The following is a 5,896-nucleotide window of genomic DNA, read 5'->3' on the forward strand; positions in this document are numbered from 1 at the left end:
CAGGCTGTAGTGCGGTGGCGCAATCTCAGCTCACTGCAACCTCCGCCTTCTGGGTTGAAGTGATTTCCCTGCCTCAGCCTCCCGAGTAGCTGGGACTACAGGTGCGTGCCACCACGCCCAGCTAATTTTTGTATTTTTAGTAGAGACAGGGTTTTACCATATTGGCTAGGCTGGTCTCAAACTCCTAGATTCAAGTGATCCTCCTGCCTTGAACTCCCAATGTGCTGGGATTACAAAGGTTTTATTATCCACTGATAGTCCTTGCCTGAATTGTTGATTACAAACAATGGTTACAAAATCATGATTCTTTAATTCTATTATTTCTTCTACAATTATTAGTAGGAATGCTATAAAGAAGAACTTTCCTTGCCACCTACCATTTTAGAATATCACTGTGGATTCATAGATTTTTTTTCCTGATTTTATAATCCATTGTTGTTGTTGTTGTTGTTTTGCTTTGTTTGATGTAGTCTCACTCTGTCACCCAGGCTGGAGTGCAGTGGTGCGATCTCGGCTCACTGAAACCTTTGTCTCACTGAAACCTCTGCCTCCTGGGTTCTAGTGATTCTCCTGCCTCAGCCTCCCGAGTAGCTGGGATTACAGGCATGCGCCACCATGCCTGGCTAATTTTTGTATTTTTAGTAGAGACAGGGTTTCCCCATGCTGGCCAGGCTGGCCCAGAACTCCTAAACTCAAATGATCCACCCACCTCGGCTTCCCAAAGTGCTGGGATTACAGGCGTGAGCCACTGCGCCCGGCCAGGAGCATTTTTCAAAGGAAAAAAAAAAAAAAACAATTCACCACTGGCCGTACAGGACACCCTGTGGTAGGTAGCCAATATGCTAGACTGGTGTCTTGGAGTACATTCTTTAGCACATTCCTTCCTTTATTCATCAAATATTTATCATGTGCCTAGTCCGAATCAGCCCTGCTCTAGATGCTGAAGACGCCAGAGGTGAGCCTGGCGGGAAAGGTTCTTGTTCTCATGGAGTTTGTGTTCTGGCTGGGGGAGCAGGTAAGGAGACAGACAATATATGAGTAAATAAATGAGATCATTTCAAGCAGGGCGAGGTGCTAAGAAGATAGCATGGGGTGATGTGACACAGAGGAACTGTATGAGGCTGCTTTAAATTAAGCAGCGGTCAGGCGAGACCTCTGGACCAGGTGACATTTGAGCCAAGAGCTCGATGTTATAAACTGGGGCACAGTGCTCCAGACAGAGGCACAGCCCAGGCCAGGCGAGAGGCAGGGCCACTTGTACAGGCTCCACACTCAGAAGAGCCCCTCGCTTGGTTTCATGCTCTGCCACAGACATCTAGAAATTCTTAGATTTTTTTTTTTTTTTTTTTTGAGACAGAGTCTCGCTCTGTTCAGGGTGGAGTACAGTGGTGTGATCTTGGCTCATTGTAACCTCTGCCTCCTGGGTTCAAGCAATTCTCCCACCTCAGCTTCCCAAGTAGCTGGGACTGCAGGCACACACTGCCACATCCGGCTAATTTTCGTATTTTTAGTAGAGGTGGAGTTTCACCATGTCGGCCAACCTGGTCTCAAACTCCTAACCTCAAGTGATCCACCCACCTCGGCATTCCAGTGCTGGGATTGCAGGTGTGAGCCCCTGTGCCCACCATAATTCTTAATAATTTTTGATGGAGGGTCCCACAACTTCTTTTTTACTGGGCCCCACATATTACGTTGCCAGTCCTGGTTAGAGGCACAGCAAGAAGGGGCAGGGGGAGAATATCTTGAGGTGAAGTGGAAAGGGAGGCAGGGGCCAGCTCACTGAGGAGGGCCTTAAAGTAACCATAAGGAGTTAGAGCTAGCCAGGCCCAGCGGCTCACACCTGTAATCCCAGCACTTTTGGAGGCTGAGGCGGGCGGATCACTTGAGGTTAGGAGTTCAAGACCAGCCTGTCCAACATGGTGAAAATTTATCTCTACTAAAAATAAAAAAAAATTAGCTGGGTGTGGTGGCGTGTGCCTGTAATCCCAACTACTTGGGAGGCTGAGGCAGGAAAATCACTTGAACCCAGGAGGTGGAGGTTGTAGTGAGCCAAGATCGTGCCACTGTACTCCGGTCTGGATGACAGAGCAAGACTCCATCTCAAAAAAAAAAAAAAAAAAGAGTTAGAGCTTTGACAGATTTATAGAAAAGAAGCAATTTGATCTTATTTACATTTTCAAGAGACTCACCACTGCCTGTGTGTGGAGTATGGAGTGTAAGGGGGCAAGAATGGAAGTGGGGAGACCAGAGAAGATTCTGTTACAGTAATTTCCATGAGACGTGATGGAAGGTGGCAACATAAATAGAAGGGAAGTTTAAAGTATATTTTGCAGACAACTTGGCAAGAAGATAATGGATTAGATGTTGAGAATGAGGAAAAGGGTAGAATTAAGAATGACTTCCAGGTTCCAGGTGTGAGGAACCAGGCTGGATTTGGAGTCATTTACTGAGATTGGTAAGGTTGAGTGGGTGGTGGAAAAATTTGATAGGGTTTCAGGAATTGCATTTTGGCCAGGCATGGTGGCTCACACCTTTAATCCCAGCACTTTGGGATGCTGAGGCAAGGATTGCCTGAGGCCAGGAGTTCAAAACTAGCCTGGGCAAAATGTTGAGACCCTCCTCTCTACAAAAAAATTTAAAAAGTTAACTGGGTATGGTGGCTCACAACTGTAATCCCAGCACTTTGGGAGAGCAAGGCAGGAGAGTTGCTTTTTGTGGAGATGCTGGCTCTACATCTAGCTCACTCCTGCCCTGAATTCCTGTGCTCAAGTGATCCTCCTGCCTCAGCCTCTCTAGTAACTGGGACTACAATTGTGTGCCAACATGCTCAGCTAATTTTTTTTTTTTTTTTGAGACAGGATCTCACTGTCTCAAAAATTGTCTCAAGCAATGTGATCTAGAGCAGGGCTGATTCAGACTAGGCACATGATAAATATTTGACGGGTAAAAGAAGGAATGTGCTAAAGAACATCCTCTAAGACAGTTTAGCAGACTGGCTACCCACCACGGGGGGTCCTGCCTGGCCAGTGGTGAATTTTTTTGTCCTTTAAAAATTAGTTGGATAAGGTGGCATGCACCCCATTGGTTTCAGCTACTGAGGAGGCTGAGATAGGAGAATCACTTCAGACCAGGAGGTCGAGGCTGCAGTGAACCATGTTCAAGCCATTGCCCTCCAGCCTAGGTAACAGAGTGAGATCCTATCTCAAAAAAAAATTAGGCTGCGCGCGGTGGCTCACGCCTGTAATCCCAGCATTTTGGGATGATGAGACAGGCAGATCATGAGGTCAGGAGATCGAGACCAGCCTGGCTAACACAGTGAAACCTCGTCTCTACTAAAAATACAAAAATTTAGCTGGATGTGGAGGCACGCGTCTGTAGTTCCAGCTACTCGGGAGGCTGAGGCAGGAGAATCGCTTGAACCTGGGAGGTGGAGGTTGCAGTGAGCCGAGATCGCGCCACTGCACTCCAGCCTGGGAGACAGAGCGAGACTCCGTCTCAAAACAAACAAAAAAAAAATTAGCCAGGCATGGGAGCACACAACTGTGGTCGTGGTCCCAGTTACTAGAGATGCTGAGGGAGGGGGATCACTTGAGCCCAGGAGTTGGAGGCAGCAGTGAGCTATAATCATGCCACTGTACTCCAATCTGGGTGACAGGGCAAGACCCTGTCTCTAAAAAAAAAAAAAAAACGCATTTTGGTAAATCTGAGATGTCTCTGAGTTTAAATGGATATGAAAAAATCAACTGTCTATGTGGTTCTGTGTTTAAAAGAGATTCTCAAAGTGGTAGCAGAATAACATGGGAATGTTTGAAAAATAACGCTGATTATTAGGCTCCACTCCAGTCCTGCCAGTCAGAATGCCATCCTCATCCCTCAAACCGTGAGTCTAATGCCCATGAACATTTGAGGCAGATAGCTTTAAGAATTTCCATGAGGCAAGGCGCGGCGGCTCACGCCTGTAATCCCAGCACTTTGGGAGGCTGAGGTAGGCAGATCATGAGGTCAGGGGTTTGAGACCAGCCTGGTCAACATAGTGAAACCCTGTCTCTACTAAAAATACAAAAATTAGTGAGGTGTGGAGGCACGCGTCTGTAGTTCCAGCTACTCGGGAGGCTGAGGCAGGAGAATTGCTTGAACCCGGGAGGCGGAGATTGCAGTGAGCCTAGATTACTGCACCATTCCACTCCGGCCTGGGGTGACAGAGTGAGACTCCGTCTCAAAAAAAAAAAAAAGAAAAAAAATTATCTGGGCATGGTGGTGACATGTGCCTGTAACCCCGGCTACTCAGGAGGTTGAGGTAGGAGGATCACTTGAGCCTGGGAGGTCAAGGCTGCAATGAGCAAGCCGTGATCACACCACTGCACTCCAGTCTGGGCAACAGAGCAAGAGCCTGTCTCAAGAAAAAAAAAAAAAAAGTATTTCTATGAGGCAAGGAGCTGTGGCATCCACCTTCCCTCTGCAGATTCTCCAGGCTGAGAGATGAAGCAATCACCTCAAGAGACTTACTGAATATTTCAGCATGGATTGGCCCTGGACACTTGGCACCATTCAGACTTTGGAGGAACAGACCTGATTTAGATATGATCCTCCATGTCTGTGGGTCTGGTGTAGGGATAGAAAAGAGTTTGTAAGGGGTTCAGTGTGGACTGAAGTCTGACTCTCCTTGATAGGGGAAGACTGATAAGAGGTGATGAAGGTCTGAACTAGATTTTTCACTATTTTATTCTTTTAAAACGATTTTTCTACATATCAGCACAAACAATTTTACCTAAACACAGTAAGTGTTATTCTATCTTCCAAACTTTTTATTTTTTTTTAATTTATTTATTTTTGAGCCGGGGTCTTGCTCTGTCACCCAGGCTGGAGTGCAGTGGCATGATCTTGGCTCACTGCAAGCTCCGCCTCCCGGGTTCACGCCATTCTCCTGCCTCAGCCTCCCCAGTAGCTGGGACTACAGGCGCCCGCCACTGCGCCCGGCTAATAGTTTGTGTTTTTAGTAGAGATGGGGTTTCACCATGGTCTCGATCTCCTGACCACGTGATCCGCCCACCTTGGCCTCCCAAAGTGCTGGGATTACAGGCATGAGCCACTGCGCCCGACCTCTTCCAAACTTTTTAAAGCAGTGTTTTGTTCATTTGTTTTAAAGACAGGGTCTTCCTCTGTCACCCAGGCTGGAGTGCAGTGACATGATCATGGCTCACTGCAGTTTCAAACTCCTGGGCTCAAGTGATCCTCCCACCTCAGCCTCCTGAGTAGCTGGGACTACAAGCACATGACACCATGCTCGGCTAAGTTTTTTATTTTTATTTTTTGTAGAGACAGAGTTTCACCATGTTGCCCAGGCTTGTCTCAAACTCCTGGGCTCAAGCAGTCTGCCCACCTTGGCCTTCCAAAATGCTAGGATCACAGGCATGAGCCACCACACCAAACCTAGTCTTCTTCTCTTCTTCTTCTTCTTTTTTTTTTTTTTTTGAGACAGAGTCTCTCTCTGTCACCAGGCTGGAGTGCAGTGGCATGATCTTGGCTCACTGCAACCTCTGACTCCCAGGTTCAAGCTATTCTCCTGCCTCAGCCTCCTGAGTAGCTGGGACTACAGGCATGCACCACCACGCCCAGCTAATTCTGGTATTTTCAGTAGAGACGGGCTTTCACCATGTTGGCCAGGATGGTCTCGATCTCTTGACCTCGTGATCCTCCCACCTCGGCCTCCCAAAGTGCTAGGATTACAGAAATGAGCCACTGCGCCTGGCCTAATCTTGTTTTTAAACATTTTTTCCTCTCCTTCTCTCCCTACCAGGTAACCTACGTCCACTATCCAGTTTGTATCCATTCCTTTTTTTTTTTGAGAAGGAGTCTCGCTCTGTTGCCCAGGCTGGAGTGCAGTGGCCGGATCTCA

Source organism: Colobus angolensis, unplaced genomic scaffold (genome assembly GCF_000951035.1).
Source record: "Colobus angolensis palliatus isolate OR3802 unplaced genomic scaffold, Cang.pa_1.0 Scaffold187, whole genome shotgun sequence".
Lineage (NCBI taxonomy): Eukaryota > Metazoa > Chordata > Mammalia > Primates > Cercopithecidae > Colobus > Colobus angolensis.